This window comes from Cupressus sempervirens, chromosome 4 (genome assembly GCF_028749045.1).
Source record: "Cupressus sempervirens isolate cs-2001-9-10 chromosome 4, ASM2874904v1, whole genome shotgun sequence".
Lineage (NCBI taxonomy): Eukaryota > Viridiplantae > Streptophyta > Pinopsida > Cupressales > Cupressaceae > Cupressus > Cupressus sempervirens.
This window is the reverse complement of record NC_143121.1, coordinates 149,496,202-149,515,432: the sequence shown is the minus strand read 5'-3', so window position 1 is coordinate 149,515,432 and position 19,231 is coordinate 149,496,202.

Sequence of the window (19,231 nt, the reverse complement as noted above, 5' to 3'; positions counted from 1 at the left end):
AAATCTCCAATGCCATAAACTCACATGTTACCATTGTCAAAATATATACCATAAACTATTCAGATAAATATATCAACAAATAATCATGCTAAACCTGCACTAAATCTAAACCAATGTGTAGAGCTCTCCAAGAGCTTTCCATTGACTACTCGAAGTCCAAAATCTGACTCCATATGCCCAAGTTATGCCCTAATCCGTGCTCAAAATAAATAATATCTGATTTTAGGGCTCTTGAAACTTGACAAAATCTCAAAATTATAGAACCAAACCTACACCATGTTGTAGTGCTCTGAATTAGCTTTCCAACGCCTATAAGAACTTTGAAATTTGATATTCTGAGATAAAGTTATGACCATTTTACTAAGACAGTCTTTTTATCATTTTCAGTACGATTTTTTCTTTTTTTATTTTTTCAGTGACGAAAATTTCAATGGGATTAAATTTGACGGCCATCATGGGCTGAAACTAAAAAACTCTTTCATTTCTTCTAAACATGGCCAAATTAGAGCATATTATATATCAAAATTTATGGAAATGTCGATCCGGATCCAATGGTGAGGTCTGTTTTTACCTAGGAGGTCATTTCTGCATGCTACCCCCCAAAACCTTCATTTAAATGAAACATCCGAAAAAATCTTTTTCTTCAACAATTTCACATGCCCAAATATTTTAACATCCCATCATAACAACAAACTCAGAACCCTCAGATCTGCAATAAATCATTCATATATCTTGCTCTTTCTTTTATCCTCTCATGCATTCCCATGGATTCAATCTAGGGTTACAAATAATAAAACTATAGCTCTAATACCACTTGTAAGGAAACTTGGCAATAAAGAATATAACCATTTCCACATAACTCATAATATATCTGAAATAAATTATTCATATATCTTGCCCTTTCTTTTATCCTCTCATGCATTCCCATGTATTCAATTTAGAGTTACAATAATAAAACCATAGCTCTGATACCACTTGTAAAGAAACTTGGCAATAAAGAATATAACTGTTTCCACATAACCCATAATAGATCTAAAATAAACATGAAATTAAAATCCACATGCAAGAGAATAGACAACATACCCACAAAATGCAACACAAGATATACCTTGGGAAACCCTCATTGAGGAAAAAACCCAGCTTCCAAAAGCATCCATCACTATGTATTATTCAGCAAAAAATACCATTGCCATACAACCATGGAAGTCTTCATGGCCATAGCCACAACCAAGCAAACTATGTGAAGAAGCATGAATCCACACATCCCATGCCATTCTTTCAACCCTCGCAAATGCTCCCTTGGCTAACCTGTCAAGCCTTGTCCTGCTCGACTCTTGCCTTTTGTCTTCTCTTACTCTCTCTATACAACAACTACCCTTGTGGCTGCTTATAAAGTAGCAAGTCTTACAAAACTACTAAGTGGTATTACATAAACCATGTGCTAAAACCATGTGCTACCTAACCCACTGACCCCACATTTAATATTGGGCATTTAATTCTTTTTTTCCCCATTATTAAATAATTACATAAAATATTTTTACAATGTTACAATACAACTCATCAAGAATATTCTATGAGAATCTTTACATGTTGTACGTCCATCTAGGTACAACATTACATAATAAAATAAAATAATAAAATATAACAATATTATGCAATGTGTGCAACATCCATTCTCTCAACAATATGGAGCACTTGGTGTATTTTGATCCATTATGGTGGATGTGCTAGGAGGGATTGTTCCCTTATTCATTTTGTGTGGCTACGGATTGACCCTATGCAATGTATACAACAAGTGGAAGATTGTTGAGATAATGAGTGTTACACACATTGCATAATATTGTTATTTTATTATTTTATTTTTATTATGTAATATTGTGCCTAGATGGACGTGCAACATGTAAAAATTCCCAAGAAATATTCTTGATAAGTTGTATTGTAACATTGTGATAATATTTTATGTAATTATTTAATATTGGAGAAAAGAATTAAATGCCCAATATTAAATGGGGGGTCAGTGGGTTAGGTAGCACATGGTTTATGTAATACCACTTAATGGTTTTGTGGGACTTGCTACTATATAAGCAGCCACAAAGGTAGTTGTTGTAAAGATAGAGAGTGACAAGGAGAAGACAAAAGGCAAGAGTCGAGCGGGACAAGACTTGACAGGTTAGCCAAAGGAGTATTTGTGAAGGTTGGAAGCATGGCATGGGATGTGTGGATTCATGCTTGTTCACATAGTTTGTTCGGTTGTGGCTATGGCCATGAAGACTTCCATGGTTGTATGACAATGGTATTTTTTGCTGAATAATACATGGTGATGGATGCTTTTGGAGGCTGAGTTTTTTCCCTCAATGAGGGTTTCCCAGAGTATATCTTGTGTCACATTTTATGGGTATGTTGTCTATTCTCTTGCATGTGGATTTTAATTCTGTATTTATTTTAGATCTATTATGGGTTATGTGGAAATGGTTATATTATTTGTTGTTAAGTTTTCCTACAAGTGGTATCAGAGCTATGGTTTTATTATTATTGTAACCCTAGATTGAATCCATGGGAATGCATAAGAGAATAAAAGAAAATACAAATCTGAGGGTTTTGGGTTTACTGTTATGATGGGATGTTAAAAGATTTAGGCATGTCAAATTTTTTAGACAAAAAGATTTTTCGGATGTTTATTTTAAATGAGGGTTTTGGGGGTTAGCATGTAGAAATGACCTCCTGGGTAAAAACAGACCTCACCATTGGATCCAGGTCAACATTTTCATAAAATTTGATATATAATATGCCCTAGTTTGGCCATGTTCAGAGGAAATAAAAGAGTTTTTTAGTTTCAGCCCATGATGGCCGTCAAATTTAATCCCGTCAGAATTTTCGTCACTGAAAAAATTTAAAAAATGAAAAAATCGTACTGAAATTTGTAAAAAGACTGTCTTAGTAAAATGACCATAACTTTCTCTCAGAATATCAGATTTTAGAGTTCTTATAGGTGTTGTAAAGCTAATTCAGAGCACTACAAGATGGTGTAGGTTTGGTTCTATGATTTTGAAACTTTGTCAGATTTTAAGAGCCCTAAAATTAGATATTATTTATTTTGAGCACGGATTAGGGCAGAACTTGGGCATACAGAGTCAAATTTTGGACTTTGACTAGTCAATGGAAAGCTCTTGGAGAGCTCTACACATTGATTCAGATTTGGTGCAAGTTTGGCATAATTTATTTGTTGATATATTTATCTGAAAAGTTTATAGATATATTTTGACTATGGTAATATTGTGAGTTTATGGCATTGGAAATTTAAGATTTGATGTCATTGTATATTTAGTCTCATGATGATATGGTTATCAGTGTTTGGTTTGGATATGTATGATGACTTGTTGAGTCTACAAGTTGTGTAGTGTTGTAAGCGGTCTATACTTATGGGTTGCATTTATAGCTTTGTTATGGGTTGTCTTTGCCCATTGATCTTTTCATTATTGATGCATATTCAGATTGGTGGCTTGGATTTGGGTTGTCTATGCCCTAAGTCATATGATTTACTATTTTCCTCATGTAGAAGGGATAAGATGTTGTTACCAGGTACAATCATGGTGGAGGATTGTGGTTGACTATGCTAACATGTTGGACATATTGAGAAATAGATGCTCGGTGCATGGATGTAATCATGGTGCCATAGATTTTGGCATGACATGATTGGTTATACAGGTACATCCTTGATGTTCATTAGCTTGGATTTTCTGATTCAGTTATGGTGGTATATCTTCTTGGTTGAGGATCATAGTTATTTAGTTTCTTTTGAGGAGCTCATAATGTGCACTTTGAGTTCTTTGATAGTTTGATGCTTTGGTTGATTCTAATGGTCAGAGGATGGATGTTTTCATCATTATGTCATGGATAGCTTGGATACATGGTTTAGTGGGAGCTTGTGACAGTGCAGGATTAGTTCCTTGTATAGTTTATATCTTCTTGGTTTGGAGAGGATGGATTTTATGATACTATAGGTGACTTGGTACCACGGTTGAGTGGGAGTTGTTGGCATTGATATATTTATTGAGTGTTTGCAGATGTTGGAGGTTTTTCTTAGATCCTGTTGCTACATAAGCGTCTTTGACATTTGCATGATGCACTTGTTATCTTAATGGTGTGTGAAGATGGTTAGATCTTGAGGACTCATGGAGTTCTTGGTTATCTTCATGGTATGTGGAGATGGTTCTTCATGGTATGTGGAGATGGTTCTCTTCACGGTGTATGAAGATGGTTGCATCTTGAGGACTCATAGGGTTCTTGGAAAAGGTGTGGTTTATGTTTTTATTTGGCATGTTATCCTTGGTAGAAGGATGATTTCATTATTATGTCATGGTATACTCTTGATACACATTTAGAGTTGTGACATGTTACAATGTGTTCATATGGAGCATGTTATCTCTTTAGTTGAGATGGTAAGATCATGTTGTCATGTTTATGTTCCTGAGGCCATGGTTGGAACTTTGACATTGATCTTGGTTTAGTTTCTTGGTATTGAGTACACTGATCATAAGCTAGATACTTCATGATATTGCTATGTTGCATTTGGAGTTGGCATGGATTGATTGGTTACAGGTGCTCATGGATACTTAGAGACGGTGGTGACGCTAATTTTCTCTTGGATTAGAGAAGTATTTGTTGGACGGTTGATGGTTTCAGCAGAAAGTCCGAATGGTAATCACCTGATATGGACTTGAGAGGAGATTGTTCTTAGATGAGTCTTGGTTGGAGACTTGGGTATCTTGCTGAGCATTCTCATTCCCCACTCTTGGTCTAATCGGCAGTTTGCTACTTGAGAGGTATAGTACATTTTTTTCTCTCAGTTGCATTATATTTATGTTTGTCTTTCATGGATATAGATCTTGAGCTATCATACATGAGTCAGTTCTGGAGGGTTCATTTGAGAGATGGTTTAGCATTGGTTATTTCCATGTGCATATGTTGTTATGCTGGTTGAGTTTGGGAGATGGTTTTATATTGAACATTTTTCTTGGATTAGGAATGGTTATTCCTTGGTTTAGGAATAGTTTATGAGTTTGATCTTCTTTTGAGAGGCTTACATCCATGATTAGTTATATGATATGGTTTGGGTGTTGTTGAGGCTTCTTGTTGGGGTTTTATGGAGGAGATCATACTTGCACAGTTTACATCTAGAGGTGTGTGTAGAAGGACATGATACAGGTTATGATTTGCATGGTTTCTCTTGTCTTGGTTATCTTCTTGGATGTTTAGTTTTGCCTACATTGGATTTGAGATTGGTTGGAGATTGTGATCACTGGTTTGTACTGATGTATGTCATGTGAGAGATGACATGGTTATTTCTTTATCTCTTTCCTTTGTTGGTTGTGGAGAACTTGGAGACTATTGGAGACTTGTTATGAGAGTTATTCTTGCAGAATATTGGATTATGTATTGTGGATGTCCTTGATACTACATAGATTCACTTCTTTGAGATGTGTTGAGTGGATTGGTTATAGATTTGACATTATCTTTTGCAGTGGGAGCTTCTTGGTATATATGTGGCAGGTATTGCTCTTGAGGCTTGTGATTGCAGGCTACAGATTGGATATGTCAGTGATATGAGATTCACTTGTTATACCTTTGAGGTATGGATAGTTGGATGGGTTTAGCACTTTGCTGTGGGTGCTATTTCAGCTATGGATATTTTGACAACTACGGATACATGTGATTACCTTTAGATTAGGTTATTGTGCTTGAAATTTTAGTTGGTACAAGATTTTATGATCTTCTAATGTGACAGGTTGGGTGGTTTTCTCTTTGGATGGCTTCTATGTATGTCCAGTGGGAGTGGCATAATAGGAGGTGAGATCATTCATGTTTGAGATGCTGGATACTTTGATTTTGTTGCGGGTACCAAGATGAAGCACTTAGTGTATTTTGATCTATGATGGTGGATGTGCTGGGAGGGATTGTTCTCTTGTTCATTTATGCGGCTACGGATTGACCCTATGCAATGTATACAACAAGTGGGAGATTGTTGAGATAATGGGTGTTGCACACATTGCATAATATTGTTATTTTATTATTTTATTTTATTATGTAATTTTGTACCTAGATGGACGTGCAACATGTAAAGATTCTCATGGGATATTCTTGATGAGTTGTATTGTAACATTGTAATAATATTTCATGTAATTATTTAATATTGGAAAAAAGAATTAAATGTCCAATATTAAATGTGGGGTCAGTGGATTAGGTAGCATATGATTTTACCAGATGGTTTATGTAATACCACTTAGTGGTTTTGTGGGACTTGCTACTATATAAGCAGCCACAAGAGTAGTTGTTGTAAAGATAGAGAGTGACAAGGAGAAGACAAAAGGCAAGAGTCAAGCGGGACAAGGCTTGATAGGTTAGCACATGGAGCATTTGTGAAAGTTGGAAGCATGGTATGGGATGTGTGGATTCATGCTTGTTCACATAGTTTGCTCGGTTATGGCTATGGCCATGAAGGCTTCCATGATTGTATGGCAATGATATTTTTTGCTGAATAATATGTGGCGATGGATGCTTTTGGAGGCTAAGTTATTTCCCTCAATGAGGGTTTTCTAGGGTATATCTTGTGTCACATTTTATGAGTATGTTGTCTATTCTCTTGCATGTGGATTTTAATTCCGTATTTATTTTAGATCTATTATGGGTTATGTGGAAACGGTTATATTATTTATTGTCAAGTTTCCATAAACCACACTTTTGCCAAGAACCCTGTGAGTCCTCAAGATGCAACCATCTCCACACACCATAAAGAAAACCAAGAACTCCATGAGTCCTCAAGATCTATCCATCTTCACACACCATGAAGATAACAAGTGCACCATGCAAATGTCAAAGATGCTTCTGCAGCAACAGGATCTAAGACAAACCTCCAACATCTACAAACACTCAATAAATATATCAATGCCAAAAAACTCCCACTCAACTGTGGTACCAAGTCACCTATGGCATCATAAAATCCATCTCCTATATGAAGATCCAAATCAAACCAAGAACTAATCCTGCACTGTCACCCCATTACTGTCATAAGCTCCCACTAAATCATGTATCCAAGCTATCCATGACATCATGATGAAAAACACATCCTCTAACCATGAGAATCAACCAAAGCATTAACCTATCAAAGAACTCAAAGTGCACATCATGAGCTCCTTAAAAGAAACCAAATAACCATGATCTTCAACCAAGAAGATATACCACCATAACTAAATCAGAAATTCAAGTTAATGAACATCAAGGATGTAACTATATAACCAATCATGTCATGCCAAAATCTATGGCACCATGATCACATCCATGAACCGAGCATCTGGCTCTCAAAGTGTCCAAACTGTCAGCATAAAATAGTCAACCACAATCCTTCACCATGACTATACCTGGTAACAACATCTCATCCCTTCTACATGAAGAAAATAGTAAATCATGTGACTTAAGGCATAGACAACCTAAATCCAGGCCTCCAATCTGAATATGCATCAATAATAAAGATCAATGGGCAAAGACAACCCATAACCAAGTCATAAATGCAACCTGTAAGTATAGACCACTTACAACACTGCACTACTTATAGACCCAACAAGTCATCATGCATATCCAAACCAAACACTGATAACCATATCATCATGAGACCAATCTGAAATATGAACTGAGTATACAATGACATCAAAACTTAAATCTCCAAAGCCATAAACTCACAATATTACCATAGTCAAAATATATCTATAAGCTATTCAGATAAATATATCACTAAATAAATCATGTCAAACCTGCACCAAATCTGAACCAATGTGTAGAGCTCTCCTAGAGCTTTCCATTGACAACTTGAAGTCCAAAATTCGAGTCCGTATGCCCAAGTTATGCCCTAATCCGTGCTTAAAATAAATAACATCTGACTTTAGGGCTCTTAAAACTTGATAAAATCTCAAAATCATAGAACCAAACCTACACCATCTTGTAGTGCTCTCAATTAGCTTTCCAACACCTATAAGAACTCTGAAATTTGATATTTTGAGAGAAAGTTATGGTCGTTTTACTAAGACAGTCTTTTTACCAGTTTCAGTATGATTTTTCATTTTTAATTTTTTTTTCAGTTACAAAAATTCCGACAGGATTAAATTTGACGGCCATCATGGGCTGAAACTGAAAAACTCTTTCATTTCCTCTGAACATGGCCAAACTAGGGCATATTATATATCAAACTTTATGGAAATGTTGACCCGAATCCAATGGTAAGGTCTATTTTTACCCAAGATATCATTTCTGCAAGCTACCCCCCAAAACCCTCATTTAAATGAAACATCCAAAAAAAAAATTTGTCCAACAATTTCACATGCCCAAATCTTTTAACATCCCATCATAACAGCAAACCCAAAATCCTCATATCTACAATAAATCATTCATACATCTTGCCCTTTTCTTTTATCATCTCATACATTCCCATCGATTCAATCTAGGGTTACAAATAATAAAACCATAGCTCTGATACCACTTATAAGGAAACTTGGCAACAAATAATATAACCACCGTTTCCACATAACCCATAATAGATATGAAATAAACACGGAATTAAAATCCACATGCAAGAGAATAGACAACATACCCACAAAATTGTGACACAAGATATACCCTGGGAAACCCTCATTGAGGAAAAAATCTAGCCTCCAAAAGCATCCATCATCATGTATTATTCAGCAAAAATACCATTGCCATACAACCATGGAAGCCTTCATGGCTATAGCCACAACTGAGCAAACTATGTGAACTAGTATTAATCCACACATCCCATGTCATGCTTCCAACCTTCACAAATGCTCCCTTGGCTAACCTATCAAGCCTTGTCCCGCTTGACTCTTGCATTTTGTCTTCTCCTTGTCACTCTCTATCTCTCTACAACAACTACCCTTGTGGCTACTTATATAGTAGAAAGTCTCACAAAACCACTAAGTGGTATTACATAAACTATGTGCTAAAACCATGTGCCACCTAACCCACTGACCCCACATTTAATATTGGGTTTTTAATTCTTTTTCCCAATATTAAATAATTACATAAAATATTATCACAATGTTACAATACAACTCATCAAGAATATTTCATGGGAATCTTTAAATGTTGCATGTCCATCTAGGTACAACATTACATAATAAAATAAAATAATAAAATAAAAATATTATGCAATGTGTGCAACACCCATTATTTCAACAATCTCCCACTTGTTGTATACATTGCATAGGGTCAATCCATAGCCACATAAATGAACAAGGGAACAATCCCTCCCAGCACATCTACCATCATGGATCAAAATACACCAAGTGCTCCATCTTGGTACCCGCAACAAAATCAAAGTATCTAGCATCTCGAACATGAATGATCTCACCTCCTATTATGCCACTCCCACTAGACATACATAGAAGCCATCCAAAGAGAAAACCACCCAACCTGTCGCATTAGAAGATCATAAAATTCTGTACCAACTGAAATTTCAAGCACAAATAACTTGATCCAAAGGTAATCACATGTATCCATAGTTGTCAAAATATCCATAGCTAAAATAGCACCCACAGCAAAGTGCCAAACCCATCCAACTATCCATACCTCAAAGGTATAACAAGTGAATCTCATATCATCGACATGTCCAATCTGCAACCTGCAATCACAAGCCTCAAGAGAAATACCTACCACATATATACAAAGAAGCTCCCACTGCAAAAGATAATGTCAAATCTATAACCAATCCACTCAACACATCTCAAAGAAGTGAATCCATGTAGTATCAAGGACATCCACAATACATAAACTAATATCCTGCAAGAACAACTCTTATAACAAATCTCCAATAGTCTCCCAAATTCTCCACAACCAACAAAGGAAAGAGAAAGAAATAACCATGTCATCTCTCACATGACATACATGAGCACAAACCAGTGATCATAATCTCCAACCAATCTCAAATCCAATGTAGGAAAAACTGAACATCTAGGAAGATAACCAAGACCAGAGAAACCATGCAAATCATAACCTATATCATGTCTTTCTACACACACCTCTAGATGTAAATTGTGCAAGTATGATCTCCTCCGTAAAACCCTAACAAGAAGTCTCAACAACACCCAAACCATACCATATAACTAATCATGGATGTAAGCCTCTCACAAGAAGATCAAACTCAATAAAACTATTCCTAAACCAAGGAATAACCATTCCTAATCCAAGGAAAATGCCCAATATAAAACAATCTCCCAAACTCAACTAGCATAACAACATATGCACATGGAGATAACCAATGCTAAACCATCTCTCAAATGAACCCTCGAGAACTAAGACATATACCATAGCTCAAGATCCATATCCATGAAAGACAAGTATAAATATAATGCAACTGAGAAAAAATAATAAGCTATACCTCTCAAGTAGAAAACCGCCGAGTAGACCAAGAGTGGGGAATGAGAATACTCATCAAGATACCCAAGTCTCCAACCAAGACTCATCTAAGAACAATCTCCTCTCAAGTCCATATCAGGTGACTGCCCCTCGGACTTCCTGCTGAAACCATCAATCGTCCCAACTAATACATCTCTAATCCAAGAGAAATCAGCGTCACCACCATCTCTAAGTATCCATGAGCACCTGTAACCAATCAATTCATGCCAAATCCAAATGCAACATAGCAATATCATGAAGTATCTAGCTTATGATCAGTGTACTCAATACCCAGAAACTAAACCAAGATCAATGTCAAAAGTTCCAACCATGGCCTCAGGAATATAAACATGACAACATGATCTTACCATCTCAACTAAAGAGATAACATGCTCCACATGAACATACTATAACATGTCACAACTCTAAACACGTATCAAGAGTATACCATGACATAATAATGAAACCATGCTCATACCAAGGATAACATGCCAAATAAAAGCATAAACCACACCTTTGCCAAGAACTCTGTGAGTCGTCAAGATGCAACCATCTCCACACACCATGAAAAAAACCAAGAACTCCATGAGTCCTCAAGATCTATCCATCTTCACACACCATTAAGATAACAAGTGCACCATGCAAATGTCAAAGACGCTTCTATAGCAACAGGATCTAAGACAAACCTCCAACATCTACAAACACTCAATAAATATATCAATGCCAAAAAAATCTCACTCAACTTACCAAGTCACCTTTGGCATCATAAAATCCATCTCCTATATAAAGATACAAATAAAACCAAGAACTAATCCTGCACTATCACCCCATCACTATCACAAGCTCCCACTAAATCATATACCCAAGCTATCCATGACATCATGATGAAAAACCCATCCTCTTACCATGAGAATCAACCAAAGCATCAAACTATCAAAGAACTCAAAGTGCACATCATGAGCTCCTTAAAAGAAACCAAATAACCATGATCCTCAACCAAGAAGATATACCACCATAACTAAATCAGAAATCCAAGCTAATGAACATCAAGGATGTACCTGTATTACCAATCATGTCATGCCAAAATCCATGGCACCATGATCACATCCATGAACCAAGCATCTGGCTCTCAAAGTGTCCAACCTATCAGCATAAAATAGTCAACCAAAATCCTCCACCATGACTGTACCTGGTAACAACATCTCATCCCTTCTACATAAAGAAAATAGTAAATCATGTGACTTAAGGCATAGACAACCTAAATCCAAGCCACCAATCTGAATATGCATCAATAATGAAGATCAATGGGCAAAGACAACCTATAACCAAGCCATAAATGCAACCTGTAAGTATAGACCACTTACAACACTACACAACTTGTAGACCCAACAAGTCATCATGCATATCCAAACCAAACACTGGTAACCATATCATCATGAGACCAATCTGAAATATGAACTGAGTATACAATGACATCAAAACTTAAATCTCCAATGCCATAAACTCACAATGTTATCATAGTCAAAATATATCTATAAGCTATTCAGATAATTATATCACTAAATAAATCATGCCAAACCTGCACCAAATTAAAACCATTATGTAGAGCTCTCCAAGAGCTTTCCGTTGACTACTTGAAGTCCAAAATCTGACTCTGTATGTCCAAGTTATGCCCTAATCCATGCTTAAAATAAACAACATCTAAATTTAGGGCTCTTAAAACTTAACAAAATCTCAAAATCATAAAACCAAACCTACAGCATCTTGTAGTGCTCTGAATTAACTTTCCAACACCTATAAGAACTCTGAAATCCGATATTCTGAGAGAAAGTTATGGCCGTTTTACTAAGATAGTCTTTTTACCAGTTTCAGTACGATTTTTCATTTTTAATTTTTTTTTCAGTGACGAAAATTTTGACGGCATTAAATTTGATGGCCATCATGGGCTGAAACTGAGAAACTCTTTCATTTTCTCTGAACATGGCCAAACTAGGGCATATTATATATCAAACTTTATGAAAATGTCGACCCGAATCTAATGGTGAGGCCTGTTTTTACCCAAGAGGTCATTTCTGCAAGCTACCCCCCAAAACCCTCATTTAGATGAAACATCTGAAAAAAACTTTTTGTCCAACAATTTCACATGCCCAAATCTTTTAACATCCCATCATAACAATAAACTCAAAACCCTCAGACCTACAATAAATCATTCATATACCTTGCCCTTTTCTTTTATCCTCTCATGCATTCCTATGGATTCAATCTAGGGTTACAAATAATAAAACTATAGCTCTGATACCACTTGTAAGGAAACTTGGCAACAAAGAATATAACCATTGTTTCCACATAACCCATAATAGATATGAAATAAACACGGAATTAAAATCCACATGCAAGAGAATAGACAACATACCCACAAAATTGTGACACAAGATATACCCTGAGAAACCCTCATTGAGGGAAAAATCCAGTCTCCAAAAGCATCCATCATCATATATTATTCAGCAAAAAATACCATTGCCATACAACCATGGAAACCTTCATGGCCATAGCCACAACCGAGCAAACTATGTGAACTAACATGAATCCACACATCCCATGCCATGCTTCCAACCTTCACAAATGCTCCCTTGGCTAACCTATCAAGGCTCGTCCCGCTTGACTCTTGCCTTTTGTCTTCTCCTTGTCACTCTCTATCTCTCTACAACAACTACCCTTGTGGCTGGTTATATTAGTAGCAAGTCCCACAAAACCACTAAGTGGTATTACATAAACTATGTGCTAAAACTATGTGCCACCTAACCCACTGACCCCACATTTAATATTGGGCATTTAATTCTTTTCCCCAATATTAAATAATTACATAAAATATTATCACAATGTTACAATACAACTCATCAAGAATATTCTATGGAAATCTTTACATGTTGCACGTCCATCTAGGCACACCATTACATAATAAAATAAAATAATAAAATAACAATATTATGCAATGTGTGCAACACCCATTATCTCAACAAGAAGTAGATCAGACCTTATATAGATCAATGATTAAAAAATTACAATATATAGTACATACAAGGCCTGATATTACCTTAGTAGTTGGGATAGTGGCATAATTCTTAGCTAAACTAAGAGAGAACCACATGATGGCAATAAAAAGAATCTTGAGATATCTAAAAGGTACTAAAGACTATGCCTTATGGTATAAACTTGGAGACAACCTTGACCTAAAAGTATTTACTAATGCTAATTGGGTAGGAAACCTTGATGATAGGAAAAACACTAGTGGTGGAGCATTCTTTCTTGGTAAAAGGCTAGTATCTTGGACAAGCAAGAAACAAAACTACACATGTCAATTGACAACAAAAAGTGAAATATGTGGCTGCAAAGTAAATTGCTCTAAGATTTTTTGGTTCAAACAATTGCTAGAAGGAATAATGTTTGAAATTAAAGAACCAATAGTCATGTATTGTGATAACACCAGTACAATAAACATATCAAAGAATCTAGTGATGCATTCTAGAACAAAACATATTCTTATAAAAGATCACATTGTAAGAGAATTAGTTTAGAACAAAGAAATTGGATTTGAATAAGTGCATACAAAAAAACAAATTGTAGATATATTGATAAAGCCATTTCCTAAGGATACATTTTTCTATCTAAGAGGTAAGCTAGGGGTCATTCCCCTATCTAAAGCTCACTAAATAAAGTTTAGTGATGCATCAACACAAACTAAGATGAAGATCAATCAGTTGATGCAGTATTGACAAAGTCATACTGTAGATGAATCTGTACTCAAGGTACATTGATACTAATTAGAATTATCTTTCACATGTGTTGTCAAAGAGGGAGAAGTTTACTATCATATCTTTCTAAAATTTTGTAATTCATAGAGGAATAATACTATAGGAGAAGTTTTTCTGAAAAATCAAAGAGGGAGAAACTTTTTGATAGAGGGAGTCTTGTTCTCAAAATTTCATTATGGTATGACATGCTATGTTACCATCAATTCCAAAGAGGGAGATTGTAGGATTCAATTGATTAATTGTGTGTTGTCTTTGATGTTACACAAATTTTATTTTAGTTGACAATCTATGCATGCCAAGTTTACTTGGTTAGTGAAGACAAATTTCCTAGTCTACTGAGCGTTCCTGAGTCTACCATGGATAGAAGGTAGTATGTACCAGCCTTAAGGAAGTTATGTAGAAAAGAGTGTTAACTAAACTCACTTGGTTAATAAAGGGAAAGTTGAAAAAAATTAGTATTAATCGAGTTCACTCAGTTACTAGAGTAATTTTGTAAGTTTGTAGCATTAACTGAGCTTCTATTGGTTAATACATGAAATTGCTTAAGAATCAATTTCTATCGAGTTGGGTTGGCTACCAAAGGATTTTCTTATTTTGGCATGTAAAGCTTAATTATTTTACCTATTGATTCTAGCTGACTATGGTAATGAATATTGGTTATTCTAGTTTCTATTTGAGCCAACTTGACAATCTAAAAGGTATAAGTAGAAGGTCACCTTGTGATTTAAAAGAGTGTGATATGCAAATTGAATGAGTTGAAAGAGATAAAGAGAAAGGAAGTGAACTTGAAGGATAAGCATTTATCCTTGTATAGTAGAAAAGTGTTATTCAATCATGATAAATCAAGTATAAAGCTAGAATAGAGATTTGTAATTAGCAATTTAGTTGCATCACAATCACATCATTTCATTATTACTCTCTAACTATTGTAGTAGTGATCTATGATCTCTTAACAAAGTTGGTTTAATAGCCATTTGTAAATTCTCTAACAAGGTGGCTATTCCTTTGAATTGTTTCAAGACCTCTTGCAAGGCCACTTCTAATAGGGTGATTAAATCCTTTAATAGGGTCACACCTAACAATTAGTTTTGTAACCTTTAATAAGGTTGGCTCCTAATAGAGCTCACTTTATAAGAGTGAAAAATAGTAACTAGTTGCATTTCATAGTTTTTCCAAAATTGGGTTTCCACATTTTCATGTTATTTGTTTCATGCTTGCAAATAAATTATTGACAATATCTTAAAGATTTGCTAAGTAATTCACATTCTACATTTACTGAGTTAGAATAATTTTAGAATAATTACTGAGTATCAATAGTAATCAATTTGATTAGTTTGACTTTTATTTGACATCTAAGGGATCTAGGATTTATTTTAGTAGTAATTGATTCACCCCTCCTGTCTTAGTTACTCCTCTTATATATCCAAGAATGCTGTTGGAAATTTTTTTTTTGGTAAAACAACCCCACCCCTCCAAAACCTACACAATGTATTACCTTCAACTCAAAGGTTACAACACACTTACAATGCAAGCTCTTTTAGGACATGGAAGACTTATCCAGTAGCAACCAACAATACACTACTCACACACTCCCCCTCAACTATCTACAGCCCTCAAAGTGCTTATATAATGGACTTAGGCTATCTTCCAAAGATAACTCTTATGTGTCATAGGAATCCATCATAACCATTTTAGTCATGATTTCCTTACACATAATTAAATCTTTCAAAGATAGTTTATACTATTGGTGTAAATAAGTATTCACTTATTACACTTTACTTAAGTTCTCTTAGGTCAATGCAATATTTTATTATTTATTAGTTTGACACCTAGGAGTTTGTATGAGTTGTCTTGTTGACAACACAGGAGTAAGCAACTCTAATTTAGCACGTGGTGTCTACAATACTAGAGTTTTCATAATTAACTTAGTTGTCATGTAGACAATACAATTATTTGCACTTTTAGTTAACCACATGGTGTCTACAATATTATATTTTGTGCTACACCTATGTAGGCTTATCCTCTCATCATCACATTTAATCCTATGCTTAATGGAGGATAATCCACTCTTGGTGGACATGTCCCTAGTTATAAGACTTATCAGTGTGCTGACTCCTAGACATTCTAGAAACATTTCAAAGGCCTTTATGTTTAGGCACTCCTAGTACACACATAGAACATTGAATGACAATAAATGAATTTTGGATATTGTTATTTTGATAATACCTTGTTGGTCATTTTTTGTGCTTATGCTTGAGTTCCTTGATCTTAGGTGATTTTTCCCTAAGGAAAATTCTTACATAGTACTAGAGCTTAGGGAATTTCTCTTCACATAGCTATTTGAAGCCATTTTGTTGCTTCAGCTCTCAGAGGACCTTGACCTAGATCTAGAGTATAGTAGTCATTCAGAGCATCTAGAGCCAAAGCTAACCTTGGCATTACATCTAGAACATTGATTCAATGAAATTTGACTATAAAGTCCCCTACCCTAGGCCATAGTCAAATTAGAGGCAAAATTATTTTTGTAAATTGGCAACAAAAGACTTGATTCATAGAATTTGTATGAGCATTTTAGATCTCTAAATTTAATTTTCAAATCTACATATTTAATTATTTCAGTCTCTACAATTACTCTGCATTGTTTTTTGGATCTACATATTTTTTTTGGAAATTTTTTTGGCCATTAGGGTAGTAGGAGTGATTTTTTGCAAGTGAAAATTGGTGCTTGCTAGTACAAATTAGATATTGGCATCATATTCAAAAGGTCAACAAACCCCCAAATCAACTTTTGTTTCACTAAAATCAGGCATCTGAGATGAAATCTAGAGTCAATTGGTTTTTGGAGATGTGGTGGCGGCGATTCAGAAAAAATAATCGCAGGGGTGATTTTTGAATAGTTATGTCTCCTTCATAGAGACTCCTTTTTGTGAGCATATTTTTTTTTTGGGTGGAATTTCGTAATTTGCACATTAGTGCAAGATGTTTGATAGCTTTAATCCTAAATTTTTCTAGAAGTCACAAATTTGGATTTTTGCAACCTTAAATGCTTAGTACAGGCTCATCTGGACACATATTCAGGTTTAATTTTTTTTGGAAGTGAATAATTTTTCATCTACTTTCCAGATCCACAATCCAACTATAGGCTTTTTTGGACAGAAATACCACTTTTAGACTTAGTGCCTTTTCTACATTATGTTGCTATTATTATTTTTCCAAATTGTTGTACATCTGAGCTATAGTGCTTAGTGACAAATTTGAGCCTCAAAATGTAGTTGTAAACAACAAAATTAGAAGTCCACTTTGTACATTTTGGCAAGTGGCCTATTGTATGTGCACTACCTATAAAATTACCAAATCATACATTGTGTGGGGGGGGGGGGGTTTGGGTTGATTGATTTTTTTCATCTTGGGGGGCTCATTAATTGATCTCATAGAGTTTTGTCACACATGTCAGTTTGGTGTTAGACCAAAGTTGACAACACAGAACTATCAGAGATGGAGTACATTTATACTTGATTATCTAAGAGAACATCATGAAGTCCTTCCTTATCTCTATTCGAAGACATTGCCACCAAATCCTAATTGAACATATATTATTAAACTTATTTACTTTTGGTATAACAATATGAGTAAGGAATGTCTTGCTCCTCATAGAATGGAAAGTTTTCCTCATGATGTTTGAATGGCTCTTTGGGAAGCATATGGAGATGCAATAGTTCCTCCACTTCTAGAGGAAATTCTATCATCAATCACTCCAATCATGGTCCCTACAACTCTAGTTGATATCTGACCTCCTAATGCTCCTATCACTACTACTGATCTAGTTCCAGCCATAGATGCTTCTAATTTAGTGCAATAGGAAATACCATGTCTTCCTACTTTAGCTTCATGGGATGACTTCCTTCTAGATATTGAAGGTTTGTTCATGGAGCCTGACATTGAAGATGTAGGAGACAATATTGATGATATCTATCTTCTCTTTGTTGAGGTGAATACTTCATCCATTTCCACAGTGATAGATCCAGCACAACAGGGTACACCTTATCTCCTATTTCAACATCAATGGATGACTTCTTGATAGATATTTTAGGTTTTTTTTTGGAGTCCCACATAGTAGATTTGGGAGACAACATTGATGATATATATCTTCTCTTTGATGATGAAGATCCTTCTCTAGTTGTTGTGAGGGCTCAATCTGACCCTCCTGTCTATTCTCTATATGATTGATCTTACTAGGTTCATATGATTGTGAATCCTTATGTATAGTAGTTGTAGGAGGACTCCTTATCATTTGAGGAGATAGTTTGTTCTTTGGGACATGTTCTACACCCATCCTTGCTAGATCTACACTTGTTCTTTTTAGTAGTGTTGGAAGGGGTGACCATCAGTATCAACACAGGGATAGTTGAGTAGGTTTTTGAGACACCATTCATCATCAAGATTCTTTCTACACACAAGGGAAGCATCTTAACTATACCTCTACCATTGTTTCATCTAGAGGGGAGGAATATTATTTAGCAGTCATGGATCAACTTCTATATTGAAGTAGCTATCATTGATCGACACTCTATATTTGGGGGGGAGGACTAAATTGTCTCCTTCTTGTTCTCTTTTATGTCGGGGAATTTTCCTCTTATGGGGTTTTGTCCTTCTACTTCTCTTTTGTATAAACTTGATGTATGTTGTAATTGGGGGGGGGTCTTGATTACTCCATCCATCCATTCATCTTGTTATTTTTTCATCTCTCCTTCTGAGGGAGGGTTTTTCCCATTAGGTTTTCCTTCTTTCTATAGTTTATAATAGTTTTTAAAAGATTTCATTTCTTTTCGTACAAGGCCTAGTAGCCAGAACCTATTATGCATACTGATCCTAGCTTTCCTAAGCTTATGTGCTTTCCCCTAAGTTGCACTTAATGGGGGGTGTTGGTGTAAATAATTATTCACTTATTGCACTTTACTTAA